Below are 23853 nucleotides of genomic sequence, written 5' to 3'. Positions count from 1 at the left end.
AGATGCAATGATGCTTTAACATACACAAACCATTAAATATAATATATAAGTAGTCAAGGGGAAAGAAACCACAGAATCATTTCAATAATGCAGAAAAGGCCTTGGACAAAGTTTAGCATCCCTTCACAATCAAATTCCTGAAGAAACTCAGAATAGACAGAACATATATCTCAATATAATAGAGAGTATGACAGACCTATAAGCAACAATGTACCAAATAAGGAAAAAATAGAAAGTATTTCCTCTAGAAGAAGGAATGGGACAAGGGTATCTATTCTTTCCTCTTTTATTCAAAACAAGACTTGAAATCTTAGCTAAAGGAGTAAAGCTAGAGAAAAATAAAATTCATACAAAGAAGAAAGAACAAAGTTGAACTATCCTTACTAGATGGTATGATGCCAAACTTATGAAGGCCCTAAGGACTCCACCTGAAAACTCTTAGATGTGATAAACACATTCATCCAAGTGACAAGTACAACATGAACATATAAAAATCTGTTGACATACCAATAAGGAACTTTCTTTCTAGAAGGCAGTGCTTAAGTTTGCCAGCCTTCATCTTCACTTTACTCATCTTCATTACTGCTGTTTAATTTTGTGTGTTTGGTTTTTATCATACACTTCTTTATATATAAATATGCTGATCCTGTTACTGATTCATGAACAGTATCATAAATCCTACATCAACGCCTATCTAAATTTTAAGTGTTTTTCTTCTTGTTCCTATAGATTTTCTTTTCTTTTTTTAATCAATTTTTATTTAAATTAAAACCAATCTTATTTTACATACCAACCCTCACAGCTAAGCACTGAGTCGAATTCCTGGAATCTAGTTGTAGAGAGGGAGGAGTGATGAGCAAAGAGGTCAAGACCATTCTGAGGAAACCCACAGAAACAGCTGACCTGAACAAGGCAAAGCTCATGGACCCCAGTCTGAGAGCAGTGGAACCAGTATATATCTTTGGGAGCTCATTCCCTATGGAGGGATACTTTCTCAGCCTAGATACATGTGAGAGGGCCTAGGCCCTACCCCAAATATGTGACGGACTTTGATGATCACTAATGGGAGGTCTCACCCTCTCTGAGGAGTGGATAGGGGATAAAATAAAGGGGTTGGTGGGGGGAATGGGAGGATGGGAGGGAGAAGGAACTGAGATTGGTAGATTTTTTTTTACTTATTTAAATTAATTGGTTAAATGCAAGTAAATATATTATAAATAATAAATTATATAAGAAGTAAGTTTTATATCCATGGTAGCTTGAAAAAAAATCCTAGAGGAGAGGAAGAGATGGCTCAGAAGTTTAGAGCACTTGTTGCTCTTGCAAAGCGTCTGGGTTTCATTCCTAGCACTTGAGTGGTGGCTCACAGTCATCCATAACTTATATTCAGGGGTTAAGATGCTGAAGAAAGAAACTGAAGACAGTAGAAGGTGGAAAGACCTCCCATGATCACTGATTAGCAGAACTGAAATTGTGAAAATGCCTGTATTACCAGAAGCTATTTACAGGTAGAATCAATGTAATGACTATAAAAGTTTCAGTGACATTCTTAATAGAATTCAGGGGAGAAAAATTCCTAAAATTCACATAGAAGCACAAAGGCCCCCAAAGAACCAAAGCAATCTGCAATGGCTAGTTTAAATCGTCAACACAATCTAGAGTTACTTAAGAAGAAAGCCTCAGTGAGGGATTGTCTACACTGGGTTGGCCTGCAAAGCATGCAGTGTCTTAGTTAATCTAGTTGATGTGGGGTGACTCAGTCCACTGTGAATGGCCCTTTTCTTTAGGGAAGGGGTCTAGAATCGTATGGGAATCAAGAAGCTGAATGGTGTATAAGATAGCAATGAAGAAAATACATGCATCTATTTCTCTTTGCTCTTGGCTATGGGTATGACTAGCTTTCTTGACTACTGTGCTAACATAGACTGTAACCTAGTCTTGTTATCCAAATAAAACTTTTATCCCCTAAGTAGCTTTTTATTAGGGTATTCTATCATAGCAGAAGAAATTAAAATATGACACAATCCCAGGCAGAAAGAGCAAAGCTGAAAGTATAATATCTGATCTCAAACTACACTACAGAACCATAGTAACAAAACCATCACAGTACCAGTACATATGAACACATAGACCAATGGCATAGACAAGTAGACCCAGAAATAAACACACAGCTTCAGTTATCTAATTTTTGACAGAAGTGTCAAAAATGCATTGGGAAAAAGAATCTTTCTGACTCCAAGTCTCTAGCAAGAGATCTGAGTCTGATTCCAAATGACTTCTTACATAGGGCTCAGTATAACGGGAGAGCAAAGTGTGCAGAGGGACCGGAACATAATGAGGCAGAGAGAAGCAGAGCCTTACATTTCATATTCATTATCAACCTTTCATCTTGCTCATTCACAGATTTGACAAGCGTTGTCACCCTTGTCATTAAAACTTTGAGATAAAAGAAAAGATGCAAGAATTGGGATATGAAAAGGAGGGAACGTGAGAAGAAAACAGACCCATTTCTACTCTCACGTATTTCAAGTGGTAAGTTAAACAAACAAACAAAAAATACATAGTTCTATGAAGACTGAGACAGAGTGAGCAGACAGAGCCAACTCAAGGCTCGGATGGCTTGAGGCTGCTAAGAATAAGAAACACGGGTGGGGGTAGAATAGGGGGAAGAGGGAATCATAGGTTAGAAGACAGATCAGGCACCAGAGTGACCTCGAGTGATCTAAAGGGATAACACCAATTGGCAAGCTAAGCAATAGTGGAGAGACCACCTCGAATGCCCATTCCTGATAATGAACTTGATGTCTATAACCATCCTGGAGCCTTCATCCAGTGATTAATGGAAGCAGAGGCAAACACACAATTAAGCACTGAACTGAACCCAAGGAACTCAGTGACAGAGAGAGGAGTGATGAGCAAATTGGCATAGAATGGGCTGGCAAAACCAGCAGAGACAGCTGATCTGAACAGGGGAGAGCTCTTGGACCCCAGACTGACAGCGGGGAGGCCAGCATGTGACTGATCTGGACTCCCCAAATGTGAGTGTCAGCAAGAAGGCCTGGGCAACCTATGGGGCCCTGAGCTGTGGATCAGTGTCTATCCCTGAAATACAAACGGTCATCGTGTGCCCATAGCACAAAGAGGGATGCTCTCTCAGCCTGGACTCTTAGGGGAGTGCCTGGACCCTACCCCGAGTGAAATGACAGACTCTAGATATCCCCTATGTGGAAGGATTTGGCAATAGGGTGGGAGGCTGGGGGGAAAGGGGAGTGCAGGAGGAGGGGAGGGAGAGGGAACTGGGATTGACATGTAAAACAAGCTATTTAAAATTAAAATAAAAAATGATAAAATAAAAAAGAATAAGAAACACGTTCAATACAGAACTTTACTTACAATTTTTAGTAGTCAAAAAATGATGTGGTTGGAATATTTCTGTTTTACCTCCCCATGACCAACTTCTCTCTGCATTTCTGGAATTACCCATGTGGATATGCAGTGGTAATCTGAGTGGACAACATGTTACAACCACAGATCATTCAGTATTTCCAGGGAAATTCTAAGGAACATGAACTGGTGTCTCCTTATATTGTTCTGTTCCACCCATCACCTCTAGTATGAGGAGCCATTCCTGACTCAGTATGTAATTAAAGCACTTTCCCAACTGTCCTTTAGACATGGAAACTGCAAAAGACTAACTGATAAATCAGGCAATAGGATGAAACTCAGCCATCCAAGCATTTCTTAGTAGTCTCATGACCAAAGTGTGTTGTGGCTTCACAGGTCCTCACCCTCAAGTTCCGGTGAAATAGTAGGCTCTCATATGTACTTATAATTTGTAGTAGTCAAAAAATGCTATGATTGGGATATTTTTATTTTACCTCTCCATGACCAAATTCCCTCCAGGTCTCTGGAATTACCCATTGTGGATAAGCACTGGAAGTCTGATTGGTGAACATGTTATAACCACAGAGTCCAAAGGTTTTACCAGTATCATTCAGGGAAATTCCAAGGAACATGAACTGATTTCCTAAAAGCAACTGACACTTAAGATGTTTGAAAAAGCCATATGAAACCTATTGTTTTATGAGCTTCCTATATATATATATATATATATATACATACATAAAAGTTTAATTAGCATTACCATACACAGAGGATAATCCAGGTTGCCAATTTAAAAGTTCCAGATAAGGAACAGCTAAACCTCAGGTCAGAGGTGTTTCAGAGAGACCTCAAACAATACACACCATTGCCATTTTCCTTGGATTCCCATCAGAACTTGATGGTAAGACCCTATTTGTAAAGACACCAGACAGTTTGGTCATGGGGCCTGGAGAAAACAAATTGGTACTAACCAGGAAGCTTTCTCCCTTCTGGCTGGCTCTCATAGCACAGCAAGGTACTGCAGTGGGCTGCCTAAGGAGAAAAGTCATCAGCAGTGTTACCTAGCTGTGAACCCTGCCAGCCACAATAACATGTATTCATTTATGCAGTAGTGGGATTAACCCATCCTTTCTCATTGAATTTAAGGCCATAGGACAGAACTCATGACCTGATTGTGTAAGCCTGGCCAAGAACCCACAGCGGGGGAGCTCATAAGCCCCAAGAAGCAAACCCACTGCTATTACATTGCTAACTGGACACAGTACCAAACTGCCTTTAAATCTGTATTTGTATACCTACACGTTTGTGCAGCTCTCAGACCTCCTTTATAAAGTTTCCTTTTGCAGTTGTCAGCAGTTAACACAGAAACTCACAACTGGTAAAACTGCAGAGAATTAGTGGCCATGGAATGCTCAGCCATAAATGGGACATCCATATCACACCCTTCCCCTGCAAGTCTCGGGAAATATTATGGAAGATGGGGCAGAGAGATATATAATCTAGAGATTGGAGAGGATCAGGACAAAATACTGTGTTCCTGACAGGACAGAACTGCTGCACTCATGAACTCATGGCAACTGGGGTTGCCTGCACAATACCTGAATGAGATCAAGCCAATCAACATTCAAGCATGGATCTGGGGAGGGGCTTATGAGCTCCTAACCCTGGCTGGGAAGCTGTTGATAGTTGGTGGTTTCTGGGAGGAGGATAGTAAATTTTCTCCCGGGGTGTGGTCCTTGCTTGGTGGACCATGCTCCAGGGGATGGCCCCACAGCTGAATTCAATTTCAGTAGGTTATTAAAAAGAGAGGGAGAAGGCACTGGAGAGATGGAGTAGTGGTTTAGAGGACTTTCTACTCTTTCAGAAGACCAGAATACAGTTCTCTTCATCCACATCAGGTGACTCAAAAATCCTGAAACTCCAGTTCCAAGGGATCCAATGCCCTCTTCTATCCTCTGTGACTACCTGCATTCGTGTACACACACACACACACACACACACACACACACACACACACACAATACATATTCTGTAAAAATAATTACATGAGTAGATAAATAAAAATATATTAAATTGTTTTGGAAAAGGAAATGAAGTTAGCGGGAAGGGATGAAAAGTGGACCCTCGAGAAGTTAGGGGGAGGAGTAGATGGTAAGTATGGTAGAAATACACCATAAGTACAGAATTCTCTCCTTAAAAAAAACAAATTTCAGTTTAAAAACTTACAAATGTAGAAACATCACATCAAAATTAACCAGACTCAAAGTCCATACAAGCATTGAATTTACATGTCATTAGAATTCAAATTTGAAATGGAGACTGAGGAGCCTCAGATTAAATTTTACACTTTCAATATTGAATGTGTATTTTTTAGCCTTTTGTTTTTTTTTGCTTTTTGAGACAAGGTTTCTATGTGTAGCTTTGGAGTTTGCCCTGCAACTCACTTTATAGACCAGGGTGGCCTCAAACTCATAGAGATTTTCCTGGGATTAAAGTGCTGGGTTTGAAGGCATGTACCTTTATGTACTTAGCAGCCACTAGAACAGCAACAACAAAACCCATGGCAGAACTAGTACTTTTCTAATATCTTTATGTCATCTTTCGTAACTGTGTCTATTACTTACATTCAGTCCTTTCTCATGCCCTCATATTTAACTTTCTCGGTGTGGTGATATTTTGTTTATGATCTAACAAATAAAGTTTGCCTCAAGATCAGAGCACAAAGCTCGACACACTGGTTAGCCATGGAGGCCAAGCAGTGGTGGCACACACCTTTTTTTTTGTGGCTAATTTTTTTATTTTATTTTCCAGTTTAAATTTATATAAGAAACAAGTCAGTTCCAGGTCCCTCTCCCTTTCCCTCCCCTCCTCCCGTGCCCTCCCCCTAACCCTCCCCATTATCCCCTCATTCCCCCAGGGAGGGTGAGGCCCTCCATGGGGGTGTCCATAGTGTGTCATTTCATATAGGGCAGGGCCTAGACCCTTCCCCAAGAGTTCAGGGTGAGAGTGCACCTCACATTGTTCTATGGGAGTCCAAAGTCCGTGTGTATACTTGGGATGGGTACTGATCTGCTGCCCAAGGCTCAATAGGTTCCCTAGGCCTCTTCACTGACACCCAGATTCAGGGGGTCTTGATCAGTCCCATGCTGGATTCCCAAGCTGATGCCTGGGATTCAAGAGTTAACCTTTGTCTGGTCAGCTGTTTCTGGGGGTTAAACCAGCCCAGTCTTAATCCCTTTGATCATCAGTCCTCCCTCTCTGTTACTGGCTTTCTTAGTTCAGCTCAGTACTTAACCGAGGGAGTCTGCCTCTTCTTCGATGAGCCACTAAATGAAGTTTCTGTTTCCCAGGCTCTCTGGCCATAGGATTGTAGGCTGGCACTCCCCAGATCTATGTCTAAAATCCATATATGAGAGAGTACATGCCATGTTTCTCTTTTTGTGACTGGGTTACCTCACTCAGGATGGTTTCTTCTAGTGCCATCCATTTGCCTGTGGATCTCAGGATTCCATCGTTTTTTTCTGCTGACTAGTACCCCTTGCAGCCACACTAGTTAGCCACGGAGGCCGGGCAGTGGTGGTACACGCTTTTAATCCCAGCACTCAGGAGACAGAAGCAGTCAGATCTCTGGGCTACATAAAATTGATCCAGTCTAAAAGAGAAACAGAACTCACACAAAGGTGATCACATCATTGAGAGTGACAGCCTTTAACCCCAGCACTAAGGAGATGGAGACAAGAAGGGATATGGCTGGGCTGAGAAAGGAATATAAGGCGAGAGGAGACAGGAGCCCATGGCAGTCTGAGGCAGTCAGTGTGAGGCAATCTAGAGGCTTCTTGGAGACAGGATGGCTCTTTTGTCTGAGGCAGAGGTACAAACTAGTGACTGGATGTTTTGCTTCAATGATCTTTCACCTCCCCCAATATGTGAATTTTTATTATTAAGACCAATTAGAACTCTTGCTACATCTTGGTCTCTTTTCTTCATGCTATTCTGTGCCCACTTGTACATTTGCTTACACATGTACACATATGTGAAAGACACCGCATATGAAAGAACATTTGTTTTTTTTTGAGATTATATAACCTTGCTTAATATTATACATTTCAAGTCCATCCATTTTCCTGTAAATTTTTAACATTTTTTTAGAGTTCAGTAGTAGCATTCCATTTTATATACATATGTATTGGGAATTTTCAAAGAATTCTTTAAAATATTGAATTTTTAAAGTAATTTTTCACTTTTATATAGATAAACTTGATTGGATTCTTTTTGGAAAAGACCAAAATATGCACTATGTCATTGAGTTAAGACAGAAAGTTATGACTTGGCTGTTAATGCTCTCCCAAAATTCATAATTAAAGTCTTAACCTCCAATGAGAGAGGAACCTTGGAGAAACTTCAGACCATAAAGCAGAGCCCATTAATTAGAAGAGCCTCCCAGTAACTTGCTTATTCTCTCCATCAAATGAGTTTATGGTGAGAAGATTCTCCACTAGGAGAGCTTACGAGAGAAGACAGCCATCTAAGCAGGTGCTCACTCAGAGCTAAATTGCTACCAGATCTGTGGGAATAAATGTTTAAGCCACCCAGTTTGTGGCACTTTATAAGTGGCATTATGAGCAGACAAAGCACTGGCCTACTGCAAATAGTTCTGGGAAGACTACAGGGGTCACCCTCCAATGTGACATCCCAGGGAAGCTGCAAAAGAGATGAATTCAAGACAAACACAACACAACTTCACTGTCTGGCCCATTTTCCCCAGCTGAAAAACGTGGGCTTGAACTGGGCTGTTAAGATTCACCTTCCCTTCATTGTTGGTTGGGATTTTATGAACTTGATTGCTACTCAGCTTGCAAAGATGACATGTATTGAACTTACTGTTTCCTGTTTCTGGAGACTTCTTATTTGTCTACAAAGTTTATGATCTGACTTTAAGAATGAATTTTCCTAAACTTGGGGCTGACTAGAAGAGGTCCTTAAGGCTTTGGAACTCAAGGAAGTGAGTAGGAAACAGGCTAAGTGCTTGAGGGAAAACCTTGTTGCACAGGGCTAGTTTCTGGTGGTTGAAGAGCTCACACACTAGAGTTAGTTTGGTGATGTTGATCATCTCTCATGGTGTCAGAAACACAGCTTTAGACCTCAGCTGCCTGTACAGATACACGGGCAGGAGTAATTAAGCAGTAAAAGTGTGTGTGTGTGTGTGTGTGTGTGTGTGTGTGTGTGTGTGTGTGATCATCCACATATGCATTTAACAAGCTGGCAGGGAGGAGCAATGGACACCAAGGAAGGGTCTGGCTGTCTGGGTGGGTACAGGAAGGAGCGGGTGTTTCGTTGAATTTCACAGTCCCATTGGCAAGTGTAACCGAGCCATTAGGCTGACCTCATCTATTCTGATGTTATTTTTCTCAACAAGCAATAACCTCAGCTTTCCTTGGCTGGTGGTTTCTGAAGCTGGGGATGCATTCCCTCACTCGGAGTGAAGGTGTCCAACTGGAAGCTCGGAGAAAAGACGTTAGCCCTAGCCTGTAAAGGCATTTTGTCATCAGGGAGGGGCCAAGATTTGGAAGAGTCGCATGGATAAAAAAGTCCCTTTGGACAGCAACATGAGCCAGAGGAGCCATGAGTCAGGCAAACAGGCATCCTTATAACCAGCAGTTATTGAGCATCTGCTGTGTACCAGCCCCGTGCTGGATGTTTCACATACTGAAGATGAACAGCCATTTTGTTTATTTTCAAAGAATTCTTGTATCATCCAGAGAGTTGAATACATAAACTATGAGATCTTGTCACATGACATTGCAAAGATTCAGCCACCCTGGCTTGTAAAAACAACTGTTTCTTATGGCTCAACCAGGCAGTATCATGTCTTAAGTTTAACATGCTACTTAAATGTTATATAATTGTAGGGCAGGCTTTACGGAGGAGGTAACTTTTAACTCTGGCCTAAAAAGGAGAGTTTTTTTTTCAAAAGATATATTTTAAAAGTTGAGATGGAAATGACTGAAATTGTGTTTGTTTATTAATATTGGCCACGCATGTATGACATTCAGGGGACTGTAATACGCTTGAGATGCAGCATTCAGCTTGCAGAGTTGAGGACCTCTGTCCTGGCAGTTCCATGCTAAGAAGAGAAGTAAAACCTTAAAGATAAATACCCAGTTATTAGTCACCAATTAAAATTCTGAGGGATTCTCCAAGGACTAATATCTCGAGCACGTTACTGGAGGCTGGACTTGGTCTGTGAGGTCAAGGCAAGCTCCACTTGAATCTTCTAGGACAAAAGAGAACTCACCAGTTGCAGAGAGCATTCAGAACAGATAAACAGGCATGTCCAAAGAACCTGCAGCAGGCCTCAGGAGCAACATTTTGCCTGTCTCCAAGTTTGAGTTCAAAGAATGTGTTCTCTCTGATAAGATCCCATTTCTAGGATGTCTAACATCACTCTCCTATGAAGAGTTGGCTTCTAAGGCTCTAAATCTCTAGGTGATGGTTGGAGATATATAAATAAAATTTTTCTCTTGATTTTTTTCTGTTGCTGTGATAAAATAATACCAACACTTACAAGCCATCATGAAAAAGAAGTCCAGGCATCAAGAGCTTGAATCAGCTGGTCACATGGTATCCACACTCAGAGGACAGCCGTCAATGCAAGCTTGGCTTATTTTCTCCCATTTGACACAGTTCAGAAATAGTCCTGCCCACAGACAAGATGGGTGTTCCCACATCAAGTTAACCTCATGAAGATGATTTCCAACTGGCTTTTAAAAATAAAATTAAAAGAGAAAAAGAAAAGAATAAATAAACTGGATGGATATTTGAGAACACTAATTTTTTTCTCTTATTAAAAAAGTATTTATTTTTATTTGTATGTGTGTTGGTGTTTTGCCTGTATATATGTCTATGCACCATTGTGTGCCCGGTGCTCATGAGACCAGAAGAGGTTATAGAATCCCCGTAACTGGAGCTATGGTTGTGAGCCACCATGTGGGTATCAGGGGTTGAACCTAGGCCTTCTGAGAGAGCAGCCAGTACTCCTACCTACTGAACCATCTTTTCAACCCAATTTTCTTCTTGAGTTTGGGATTTTATTCCATTTTAATTTATATAACCTTAAGTCTAAAGTGGTTTGTTGGTTCTAAAGTATTTTATTTATCATTCTTCCATATATCTCTTCAGTAAAATACTTCATTTGAAATTTGCTTCAGAAGTTTTATGATGCTATGGGACTCATTTTCCAAAACTTTAAGTCATTGTTTTTTTTTTATTTTTACCAGTACATATTGAACACAGTAGCCTAAATCTACTAAAGTGAACTGCTAATGGGAATGAACTATTCAATGTGTTCATACTCTGTGACTACATTACACAGCTGATTATACATGATGAGGATTATTTGTTGGGATAACAAAGCAGGGTCTGTCAGCTTTCCATTCTATTTCACTGTTGTAAGTTTTAAGATGGCTTGTTCATATAAGTAAGTAGATAGGAATGCAGGGAGTCTGGAATCTAAGTACTACTTTGGTCTTCGGGCTCTGTTGGGGTGGTTTGCCAAAAAGAACAGTGATGTGTAACCAAAAGACTCCGCTGTAGCTTTGAGGATGATGTATGTACTGGAAGGTGGTTGATGTTCGGGAATAATTTGCTTCTCTGTCATAAAGGTTTTTCATCAGTTTTGAAGGAATGTGTTTTTAAGACTAGTTGGGTGATAATTATTCATGTTCATCCTTCAGGCCTCTTGATACCCAGCTATATCCTAGAAATGAGTGTGAAACACACTTTTGCAAATATAGTATTTTGGGGGCTGTTATTATATGCATATACCAAGTTTTCACTTGAAGATTTTGCAAACCACAGGCAGGGATCACCATATAATCAAACAGGAGAGGCTCTTCAGGTCAACCACTCCTACCAGACAATTCCTGTGAGAAAAACAAAAGCAAAATCACTTCTTGCTACACGGGACACTTACTCAGTTGTGTTTACTGCTACTTTACACTCAGTTACCAGGAGATGGAAACAGCCTCAACCCCATTCAGCTGCTGAATGGATAGTGAAATTGTGACTCCTGCACACAATGGGGTACGCTTCAGCTACTAGGAAAAGTTGCCTCACTTCGGCATCTAGGTTGTAGGTGAGGGTTAAATAGCAGCTGCTGAACTTGATGCCCAGGCTCAATTTATTCACATTTACCATCAGTATTTTCTGATAACATGTCTCCTATGTCTTTGCCAGGGGATCTCTTTAAGAGCCATGTTCTGGAACTATTTCTGTGTGGGATGTTTGAGGGTTTCCTGTTTGGAAGAGGCAACTCAACAGGACTCAGAATAGGTTAGAGGCAAACACCTTTTCTTTTCTTTTTCCTTTTTTTTTTTTTTTTGGTTTTTCTATGGCTTTGGAGACTGTCCTAGAACTAGCTCTTGTAGTCTGGTCTCAAACTCACAGAGATCCACCTGCCTCTGCCTCCCGAGTGCTGGGAATAAAGGTGTGCGCTACCCTTGTTTTGTTTTTTAAGGCAGAAGGAATTGGGAAGGGAAGAGCTAGGGAATATGAATTACAGAAATGAGTACATGCTTAGAAATAATGTGTATTCAAATTACGATTTGAGAAATTAACTCTCTTAAAACTGTCTATATGTGAAATTCCTTGGGGAAAATGTTTACATACTTTTGTTTTTAAAAATACTGATTTGAAGCCAGGCAGTGGTGGTGCATGTCTTTAAACCCAGCACTGAGGAGGCAGAGGTAGGAAGATCTGACTGAGTTTGAGGCTATTCTGGTATATAGGGTGAGTTTCAGGACAGCCAGGGCTACATAGAGAAACCCTATCTTGAAAAACTAAAAAAGGGGGAAAAAAGAGGAAGAAAAGGAGAGAAAAACACTGACTTGAAATTACTTTTGCTTATACGCTTAGTCAGTGAGCCCAGGATGATTTGTTTTGTGCATGGATTGTGGGATTGCTTCATCTTTGCAGTTTGTGGATCTCATTTCTCTTTTCAGAAAAGCTCATCCATTTAGCCCAAAGCACAGCTTGTGGGAAAATGTCAGAGCCTATGGCTGTATCCCATTTCCCACACAGCTTCCTTCACCTGAGCTGAAACAGGGGAACTTGACCTCAGGGCCAGTCCTTTGGGGGAAGTCAGTAAGGTAATGGAGCTTCAGGCTGTCTCCTTGACAACAAAATAAATGTATCTGTGGTTTGCTACAGCTGAAAGAATTTCAACCTTCCCACCACTTGTTTTATAGATGTGGAAACTGAAGCCAGAAAGATGGGTGATTGACATTCCTGAATTTCACAGCTTGTAAGTGGCAGCGAGTCAACGCTCACAATTCCCAAAGCAAGGCTACACCTGTGTGCATGAAGTTTTTTTTTTGTTCTTTTTGGTTTTTGTTTGTTTGTTTGTTTTGTTTTGTATCTCGAGAATGTATGACTGGCTGGCTGGCCAGGTTTTTCACCCTTCACCCAGCTGCCCTGGTGTCTTTCAAATGCAGCCACAGTCTCTGCAGTATCTGGAAAAACCAGATGGCCCGATACCACTCAAGTGTTTGCAGGGAACCGTAGTTAGCAGTGACTGGAAGTTTTATTTTACCACGACTTTCCCAAGAATAAATTTTTTCATGGCCTTGATCACCCCTTATGCAGTCTCAGACTTCCTGAGACTTCTGGATGTGGGAGAACAGGACTTCTAATTGTTCCAAAGTGCAGGTGCTTCAAAATCAAACCCTTGAGGAAAGTCAACTGCATCCCTGGGGCCTTTCCCATCAAATTCAGACTAGACTGTTCGTTCCCCATTTCATACCTGCTGGAAGTTCCAGGGGCAGAGAGCCAGCCAGCCGTGACCAAGCCCCAATTACAGACCTGAATTTGTTTCAGTCGGCTTGAATGTGAAAACCTTCCCTGATTCTAGGGGAGACCAATAGAAATTCCTGCCACTTCAGTCCACTCAGGACTGTGACTAAATGACTTAAACTGTATATATCCAGCTTAAAATATAAACAGTTGCTCATGGCTATTGAAGCAGTAACAAATTCAATGTCTGGTGAGGGCCGTGCTGTCCCATCCTCCCAAAAGGGCAAGGGAGTTCCCTCTAGCCAGACACAAAGTTATTAATCTTGGGCATGCAAGACCTCCCCTCATCATTTAATCCCTTTATAAAAGGCTCCTGCCTCTTTTTCAACATTTGGGTTTTTTTAAGATAGGGTCTCACTTTGTAACTTTGGCTAACCTGGAGTTCCCTGTGTAAACCAGGCTAGCCTCAAATTCATAAAGATCCATCTGCCTCTACCTCCCGAGTGCTGGGATTAAAGGTGTGAAACATCACCAGCGACCCTAGGTTTCACCGCTTAATATGATCTCTCTGGTGCTTAAATGCCAACATGAGTTTTGGAAAAGACACAAACCTCGAAGCACAACCCCTGTGCTGAGTAGGACTTCAGAGATGGGGGGGACCACAGTTCGTTTAGAGTTCCTCTGTTAGACACAGTCTTGATCTGGGTCTGCAGAACTCAGCCTAATAGTACATCTGGAACTGAGCCTGTGTGAAGTTTGCAGATGGATCAACATACAGAGCTGGATGAAGGCCGAGCCATAAAAATTGGCAAATTTAGAAGAGCAGAGATCATGACCGCTTATATTTTAATGCACTTGATTTTCTCAGCAGGCCAACTGCTAAGATGACCTTGAAAGGAAAGACTTAATTACTCTATGTGTGGAAAATATCATGAAGATAGATCAATTATTTTTGAAAACAAAAAGGCTAAATATCAGCAGTGTAATCAGAAAGACCCACAACACCCAGATGAGCGACCTCATTTCCTGAATGCATCGGGTGATTATGTGTCTTCATCTTGAAATGCCTCTAAATAAATGCCTTTGGGAAGCAGACTCACAACTTTGCAGAAAAATAATAGTCTAAATGAAGATGAAACAATCAGCTGGGTTCTAAAATGATTAGTATGAGGAAGAATTTTAGAAGCCATCGGTGAAATACAGACAGTGGACTTATCACTTGGAATCCAGAAAGAGACGGAAGGTAAAATGGACATGACACATTTCCCCAATCAATACTTTGCTCTCATGGAAGCAGCAAATATGCTTTTACTACCCTTTTTTTTGGGGGGGGTGTTTTGAGACAGGGTTTCTCTGTGTCTTTGGAGGCTGTCCTGGAACTAGCTCTTGTATACCAGGCCGCTCTCAAACTCACAGAGATCTGCCTGCCTCTGCCTCCCGAGTTCTGTGATTATTTACTACCCTTTAAAGCGAGATTTATTTTTATTTTACCTGGTGGCTGTTTGCCTGCATGTATATACCTTGTGTATATAGTGCCCAAAGAGTCCAGAAGAGGGTGTCTGATCGTCTGGAACTGGAGTTACAGATAGTTATGAGCCAACTTATGGGTGCTGAGTCCCGAACCTGAGTCCTCTGCAAGAACAGCATGTGCTGAGCCACATATCCTAGCCCCTGGTTTAATCGTATTATATAAAAGGTTCAGGAAGACTGACTTATTTATGATTAGAACTGCCATGAAAACCTGGGCCTGGTGGCACATGCTTGTCTGTAATCTCTTCACTTCGATATGGCATGGCTGGGTCCCTTTTGATGGTTTTGGTTGCCAGGGAAGTCTCTGTTATGATTGGGTAGAGCGAGATTTCTCCTTTAGTGGATATTTATTTTGGATTTCCAATCTTTGAAGCCTGTTTTACATCAAAATTAATAGGATCTGACTGGGTGAACAATGGTGGTTGGTAAAGCATAGAGACCACAGGCTGGTAAATCCCTCTGAGAGGACCTTTTTGTTGAGAGAGACAGAGTTAGACCCTTGATGTACGTACCTGACTTTCCACAATAACTTATTAATCCTATGATTTGTCTTCCCTGAAGAAAGTCATTGACTAAACTTGTTGATTCTAAATAGGATTCAAATATTTTGTACATGAAACTTTCTTTCAGACTTCTATTAAGCTATGTAGAACTTCCCCAACCCCCACCCCACATACACACACTCATTGTACTTGGCTGGCTCCACAACTTCAGACTCATTCCATTCTAATTTATATTCAACTCCTATTTTTTAATCTCCATTGTTCCTTTCCACTATTTCTTCGTTTCTTTTTCTTCCCCCATCTGCATTACTGCTCCAGTCAACTGAAGGATGTGCTTGGAGGTGGAGTGAAGAGGGGAGGCTAAGCATGTCTTCTTTTAGTTACACTCACCGTGCTGTGTGCACTGATTCCCCACAGCATCCTGATCCTTCTTCTGGTGTGGGTGTGTAAAGGAAACCTGGGATAACGTAGCCTTTGAAAAACAATGGATGAATGGTGCACACTTAGAATTTTCCGTCTCCCTTTTTGTCTTCTAGATGTCAGCAGAGGCCTCCCCATCTCTCTTGAGATAAGGTGAAATGAGCCGAGACATCTCATGTCCGTTGACAATGGCTTTCCCAAACACCTCCCAATATTTGTCGGAATTTCCAGAAAAAAGGACAGAGTGATGCTTGCATTCTTAAGGCCTCTTCCTCCTGGCCTTTCCTCCAGCATGTTACTGTGGCTCCTGTCATATACACACACAACTCTGTCTTCTCTGCGAATTAAGTCAACCAAGACAGAAGCAGCAGCCACGACAACAAAGCTGGACCAGTTCCATTTATTAAAAACAGTGATGGACAGAGAAGCTGTTCATTTACTACATCACCCCAAAATTCATATGCTGAAAACTTGGTCCTCAAAGTCCTGTATATTTGATGTGGGGCCTTTGGAGGTAATTGGGGTTAGATGTATTTTTGGTGAGGGCGGGGCCTCCATGTGAGCATCGGTGGCTTTATAAGAGAAGGAAAAGATCCAAGCTAACATGCTTTCTCTGTCTTGCTATGCTTTATAAGAAATGTCATGATGCAGGAGGCAGCCCTCTTCAGGCATGGACAGATGCCAGTGCCATGATCTTGGTCTTCCCAGCCTTCTGAGTAGGTCTAAGTAGATTTCTATGCTTTATAAACTCCCTGCCCTCACGTATTTTGCTGTGCCAACAGAAATGCTTTGGAAGTTCTGGGGAAGAGGGAGAATTGGTACTAACATAGGTGTGGAATGTATAGAGCAAACACCTTCAAAAGGAAAAGTTGGTCTCACTGTTCATAAAAATGGACTTTGACAACACCATCCCTAGGAAATCTTACCAGCCCTCGCCTCATTTCAAACCTTTCACCATCTCATCCCCTTACTTTCTCTTTCTCTTAAGGGTGAAAACTTAATCGTGCTTCATTAAGGGAATCTTTGGATCTTTTTCTCATCTCTGGACTGTTGGCATCAATGAAAGAGCTTTATAATTTTTTATCCCATTCAAATAAAGATAATTCTCTATCAAAGGGGACTCTGGTGCCAGCTTGAGAAATTAGCTTTAACACAATGGGTTTTTGTTTTTATGTTTATTTCATGATCAGTTCATATATGGGCTACCTGCTGTATGAGGCAGTGCACCGTATTAACAGAACAACAGGAGTCATTTGCTTGCTGGGACTCTGGACACTTTCTTTGGGTAGCTGGTAGGTGATATAGAAAGACTGCTCATCTTGGTCCAAACTCCACAGGAGGTAGCATGTACTGCTTGGGTAGGAACGCTGGACAGCTGGGAATAATCAAGATTCATATCAATAGAACTAGAAGGAGGCTTTTTCTGTATATAATCAAGAATGGGAAGCGCCCAAAGGTGGATCTGAGATAACAATTCTTGCAGAGTAGCAAGGATTGAGCTGGGTAAATCAAGACTAGTTGAAAAAAATCCAAAAATGTAAAATGAAAAATATTTGTTAAATGAAAACCAAGAATGGCGTTTTAAAAATATATACATGTTTGCCTTGTGGATGGCTGAGGACAATGTGAGGTTTGGGAGCTGGCAGAGGTGATATAGGATGGAAGGCCATGGGAACACTGACACTTGTCTTTCTGGAGACATGTAAGACACCCACAGTGACTGACTGCATGGAAGTAGACACAGACTTAGGCTGGCGAGGAAATCATATCCAACTGTGCCGTGTGACTCACTTACTCACTCTCTGAGTTGTGGAGTGCTCATTTAACTGTCACACAGTGGGGAATGACAAACAAAATTTCTAGCCCTCTGCCAGTGCCTAGTGTCTCCATGGTTTTCTACATGGTGATGTTGAGAGTTTACTTGAAAGATCTGAGCGACTTGAGGGCTAATAAAGTTCCCCATATAAAATTATATTTTAGGAGATAGGTGAAAGTTAAAGGTATTTGGAGGGAGGGTATGGCATGTGCAAAGGCCCTGTGCCAGGAAGCAAAACAGAATATATGAAGACCAACATATTTGAAGCACAGTGATGAAAGAACAGTAATTACACCAAACACTGTCTGGAGATGATTCGAGTGTGGAAACTAGTGGGTGATATAATCTCATCTGAAGAACTTACGATGATGCTGACTCCTGGCACAGGAAAGGGCTAGGGATGAGTATGAAGTGAGTGCAGTAAACAATTAGGTTTTAGAGACAGTCCAGGGCACTAACAGTCATGACTTGGATTAGAGAATGACTGGAGAAATTTTGTGGAAGTAACATTGCTGGTGATAGATGATGTGAACGTTTTGTGAGGAGGAAGGAGAGTTCAAACTTACTCCTTCTTTGAGAATCACAGACAAGCCCCAGGTTTCTGACTTGGATGGTGGTCGATGTCTTTCACTGAGATGAGAAAAGGTGGGAATATGGTGGGTAAGGGGTGAGAAGCTCAGTTTGGGATAACGAAACTGCATGATGTTTTATTATACTTCTAACAAAACTCACACATCTTCCTGAGCTTTCTTTGTTCACATATATGCACCTAAATGAGGAAAGAATCTTTTTAAAGGGAAAAATCTTCAAAGGATTTTTAAATGTGAAACAACCAATCATTAAAAAGGGTTCAAGAGGGATTGACTTCTTGTCAGAGGCTGCAGTTGCTGCCACATGAACTCTAAGACAGGAGGCAAGAGATGGGCTAGGAACAATGGTGGGAGTGTGGAGATGGGAATTCTGAGGATGTTGGGTGAGAAGTGAGTTGGAATGCAGGTTTAAGAAGGGACATGGCTGGAAAAGGGAGGCTGAGGAGCACTTGGGTTCAGGTTTCATGACTGTGATTGCATTCTATTGACAGGAGAGAGTGTTGAAGACCCTTTCAGGACAATTATGATTTATGAAATCTAATCTGGCATTGGAACATGGAGACAGAAGATTCCTGTCTGAAAACTCACAGAGTGTGGTGACAGAGGAGGTCAGCAGAGTCAAAGCTGTTTTAGGACTGGTGTTGGGAAGGGGGCTTCCTCCTAGCAAATCCCATTCTCTTGACCTCTGCGCCAACCTGCTTTAATTTTCCATCGGCCTCATTTGTCTATTGCTGCATTCCCTGATAAAAGTCTAAGACGTCAAGGGTGTATGCATGGAGTGCTTTGGCACCGGATGGATAAACTGAAGATAAAGCCACCGAATAAAGTGACATTACTGCTTGAAGGTATGATTGATAGGAAGGTTTCTATTGTAGATACAATGGAGAGAACAATCAGAGGAATCTGGAAGAATCCAGAGCAGATAAAGAAAGCAGCTGACTGAACATGGCCAGAGGAAGACAAGGAAAGTTCAGGCAAAGGAGACTAAGAGAGAGGGCCAAAAGAGAGGACCAAGAGAGGGGGCAAACGGGAAGAGAACAGGAGAGAGCCAAGAGCAGGTTTCTATGGGAACGAGAACCTGGGAAAGGAAAGACCAAGAGCTGGTGTAGCATAGGGTTGGGTGGGGTAGGTCCTTGTGGTACTGGGGGACACTGAAGTCAGCATGTACTTTGGTAAGCTCATAGGCACCACAGGAAGGGAGCTGGCCTCACAAGTCTCCAGGAATGCTGGCTTTTGTGTGACCACCAGAGTTTAGTGAAACGGAGTTTCCTTTGGATCTGACAAAGAAGCTGCTGGCTGCTGCTGTAACTTTGGGAATTTCCAAAAATCTGACTTCCTGGGTTGACAATTCTTAGCCAAAATAGGACCAGAGATGGTGACATATCATGGAAGAGGAGTAGGGCTAAGGTTATCACATTTCTCCTTCCCCTTAAAGCCTGTGTTCTAGAAAATAATTATTAACATAGTACACAGAGAGTCAGTGGTTTGAAACTACTTCAGCATCTGAAAAAATAAAAAATACAAATTTTGTGGAAGTGGAGAGATGGCTTAGATATTAAGAGCACTCACTGCTCTTGAAGAGGACCCGAGATTTGTCCTGAGCACTGCCTGTAACTCCAGCTCCAGAGAGATTTGATGCTGCTGACTTTTGTGGGGACCCAAGGTCACATGCCCATATACACACGTGGACACACAGACAACTGAAGATAAAATACATCTTCGAAACAAATAAATAACAGCTTGGATTAAGAATGTAGGGTGGAGAGGGCAGCGAAGAGACTCAGTGGGTAAAGATACTTGCTGCCAAGCCTAATGACCTATGTTCAGTCCCTAAATCTACATGGCTGAAGGAGAGAATCCACAACTACAAATTGTTTTCTGACCTCCACATTCATGCTGTGGCACATGCACGCCCCCCCAATAAAATAAAATAAGATAAAATAAAAAATGCATTTGAATTTTTTAAAAATAAGAATATAGTGTTGGGAGGAATAGAAATTAAGATTTATCTCCATATTTACCATCACATTTCTCACACTCCAACCCCTGGAAGGTCAACATCACAATGAGTCTCTCAAATGTTTATTTATTTAGTTAGTTAGTTATTTTTATTGATATAGGACCTGGATATGCAGCCCTAGATCAATTGGAACTCACTATGTAGCAAAGGCTGGCTGGCCTTGAACTTGAGACCAGTCTCCATCAGCTCTCCACTGGATTACTGCATATACCCTCATACTAGGCTATCAGCTATTTTCTTCTGAACAGAGATTAGCATTGCAGCAGATTTGGACAACACAGCCCTTCCTTACAGAGGCTTAAAATGGCTGGTACTCCTTTGCGAATTAAGTGCGACTGTAGAGAATCCCTAACAGGTTTTGTCTTACTCTGTTCTTGATGTTGTAACACATCTCTTAGGCTGGGTAATTCCAAACAAAAGAAATGTATTTCTCAAAGGTTTGGAGTGTGAGGAGTCCAGGATCCAGACACTGGCAGACTTTAGTTCTGGTGACAGCTGTTCTCTGCTTCTAAAATGGTGTCTTGTGGCTTCATCCTCATTGGGAAGGTAAGGACAAAAAGGGTGCTGGCCCTACACATGATGGTGGAGCTCACATGGGCTAATGGCCTATAAATGCTCTATCTCTGTAGTCTTGAAAACTAAATGATTTTTGGAAGGACACTGATTATGACAGAATGTAAAAATCAGGATATTGTGGGAAAGAATCTGGACCAAATCTCAAATAATGTGAGTGTCCCATCCACAAGTCCACTGGTGCCATCAGGAAGAGCAAAGAAATCAAGTATTAAACGAAGGCCAGAGGCAGCAGACCACACAGGAAGGATGCTTTCCTCTCGATCAACGAGTCCTACAGAATCCTACCCTGTTATGTACGTAGAGGTTGAAGTGTGATTTTGTCAGGTCAATTTCACCTTCCTTTACATATTTATATAAGCAGGGTGCCACAAACACAAAAAGAAAAGAGGACAATGAAATGCAATTGGTGTGAGGTAGAGGCAAGGATTATGAATTAAGGCCAGCCTCTACTACATAGTAAGTTGAAGGCAGAGTAAACAAAGAAACAAACAATGTAAACAAAAAAAATAGAAAGAAAAAGAAAAGCAACTGGGTATGGCTTTTCTTTGCACCAGTTTTGGAGAAGGGAACACAAAGAATCCCTTTTCTGAAGTCTGTCCATCTCTCCATTGTCTCCTGGGAGTCAGGTCATAAGCACTGGAGCTCTCAGTAGGATCTATTAAGAAGCCCTTGGGTTGGGTGCCAACATGAAGGAATACTGATGTATAAATGTACAAATTATATATGGTGGATAAACGAGAGAGGGTATTGGTCCATGGGTGTTTTAAATGGTGTGAATTCAATTCAAGGAATAGCTCGAGGGGCTAAATGAGCTGAGGAGCCAACTCTGTGGTCAGTGTGGTAACAGAAATTATTAGCAGCTGGAAAATGCTAGAAACCCTGGGGCTATAGGCATAAAAAGAGGTGGCATTCTTGTATCACAGGGCATAGCCCCTCATCAAAGCTGGAATTCCATAGTCCCGGAGCCAGGGAGAAATCTTGGCCTCTGCCAGGGGAGCAGAGTGGGGAAAGGACCTGGCCTCTCTACTCCATGGTCTCTCTTGGCAGTGTCTCTAGGACAGGCCCAGCTAGAATACTGCTGTCAAGGGATTTGAAGAGCTGTAGCCTCCAGGGATCAGCCTGGTGAGTCAGGAAAGATCTGGGAACCAGGGGGAATGGAGGTGCAAACAATGAGGTCCAGGGCTGTCCCCAGAATACACGGCACTGTGATTGATCTGGTTTAGCCCACATAACTAACTGGAATTTCAACCAATTGTGACCACCTTCCATTTCCTCCTTCTCCCTTTTATGGTTGACTTTTTCTTCTACCTCTGCCCTCTTCAAGATTTCTTGGTTAACAAAGGAGAGAATCCAAGTGTTGAAGAACCCGGGCTTGCTTCTCAGCTTCAGAAGAGAGCTTCTTGACATATATTTAGAGAAGTGTTGGGAGATAACCCTCTCCAGATCCTGTGTTCACCCAATGGTCAAGGAGCACATCAACTGAGTTACCCTGACTCAGGTGATAATCCCAGGACAGGTCAGAAAGGAAGAAATGGTACTTGTGAAGGGTATCCCTCTTCTCAAAGCAGATGAGGGGCATATCTGTTTGCTGCAGGACAGACCTCAACTTTGGAAGGTCAGCTTGGTCAGAAAGGTAAGAGAGGTAGGGGCCAGTATTGGCCAACCTGGAGAGGAAATTCACGAATATGAACTTGGGGTGGGGAATTGTGGATGTCAATTTGATTGGATTAAGGGAACCAGTATAAAGCATTATTTCTAAGTATTTTGGGAACTAAGAAAGTCTGCCCTCAAGAATGTGGGTGGGCACCATCCAATCAGCTGCAAGCTGGGAGAAAACAAACTTTCTCCCTCTCTCCTGGAGCTGGGACATGCTTCCTTTGCTGACCTTGGACATCTGAGCTCTAGATTATCTGGACCTCAGATTCTAGGACTTACTTCAGCAGCCCAACAAACCTTCCGGCCTTGGTCTTGGGTTCAAAGTGATACCATTTCCTTCCCTGATTCTGGTGTTAGACTGAGGCAGGCTGACGATGTCTGGGATTTTGCGGTTTACTGGTGGCACATTCTTGGCCTTCTCAGCTTTTCTGATTGTATGAACTAATTTGCTTAGTAGCTCTTCTCTCGTCTGCCTATATGCATCCTATCAGTTCTGTCTCCCAGAATGGCATTCTCAGTACACTATCACACTGTCTCTGACCTCTGGGCTTATAAGTCAGTTCTCTACAGGTGTGACAGTCCAGACTGAGTAGGGTTTTGACACTGACTAAGAGGATAAAGGACCTTAATAAGACTTACTGGATGTGGCTAAAATGGAGAAGAGAGGTTAGAATCCAGGAGGTATTGAGCCGCCACCCAGCGAGCATGTTCTGCAAACAGAGCAGGCTTGTGAGCCAGGGAAGGCTGAGGGGAGAGAAGTAAAGGCAACTAAGTGATAAGGTTATGTAAAGAAAAATAGAAGGGAAAAACATTGCCTAATCCAAAAAGAACACGCTTGAATTTTGATTCCACCTAATCCACTCCCTGATCCCTAAGGAGAATTCCCTACCTTCTCATGCTATGTGATCGCAGGCAAGGCAAATCCCAGAGCCTGGGTCAGAACAACTCAGAAAATCCTCTGTATGGATTTGCTCTCTTACTTAGCTGAAGGGCCAGCTCAGAGCCCCCAGGGCTTTGTGCAGCTAAGTTGCTGACAGGCTCTTCAAGGAAATGCAGAAAGGTTCTCCTTCTGTTACAAATGGGCTCTATTTTCCAAGCCCAGGCTTCAGAGTAGCTGGAGGAGGGTAACAGCAGTTCAGGTTAAGACTGGGGTCTTGAGTGGTGAAGACCTTTAACCAGATGCTGCCCTGGAAAGGGACAGAGAGCCAGGAAGTGCCACCCCACTCTTGGCTAACCTCATAGAAAAGAAAGTGGCCATGGGAAAGGGAAAGGGCCCAAACTAAGCATGTTCTCCGGTGCAGCAGCTACATCAAGAGACACGTTCTACTCAACAGGAACAGAAGAACAATCTCACAAACCAATCACATTAGTGCTGGGATTTATTCAGAGAAGATGAACCTATTGGATCCAGACTCCACCCCGGATATCTGTTCCACTATGTTCATAGCAGCACTATTTGTAATAGCCAGAACCTGGAAGCAACCCAGATGCCCCTCAACTGGAGAGTGGAGGGAGAAAATGTGGTACATTTACACAATGGAATACTTTAGTATCCATCCTCTCCAATCT

General features: G+C 42.1%; 2 long non-coding RNA genes across 2 annotated transcripts in view; both read left to right on the top strand.

Moving 5' to 3' along the window:
- Positions 1-12678, top strand: part of LOC121133536 — a 64342-nt gene extending 51664 nt beyond the window's left edge. Inside the window, exons 2-3 of the long non-coding RNA XR_005870409.1 lie at positions 2404-2532; positions 12630-12678. This is a non-coding gene — a long non-coding RNA (uncharacterized LOC121133536). The remainder of the gene's footprint in view (positions 1-2403; positions 2533-12629) is intronic.
- Positions 12679-13315: 637 nt separating this feature from the next.
- LOC121133537 lies at positions 13316-19954 on the top strand. The gene is made up of 3 exons (XR_005870412.1): positions 13316-14416; positions 15743-16140; positions 18524-19954. It is a non-coding gene; the product is annotated as an uncharacterized LOC121133537 (long non-coding RNA).
- Positions 19955-23853: the final 3899 nt, after the last annotated feature.

Source organism: Mesocricetus auratus, unplaced genomic scaffold (genome assembly GCF_017639785.1).
Source record: "Mesocricetus auratus isolate SY011 unplaced genomic scaffold, BCM_Maur_2.0 Super-Scaffold_100022, whole genome shotgun sequence".
Taxonomy (NCBI): domain Eukaryota; kingdom Metazoa; phylum Chordata; class Mammalia; order Rodentia; family Cricetidae; genus Mesocricetus; species Mesocricetus auratus.
Note: the sequence above shows the minus strand (reverse complement) of the source record. Positions and strands in the feature narration are given on the sequence as shown.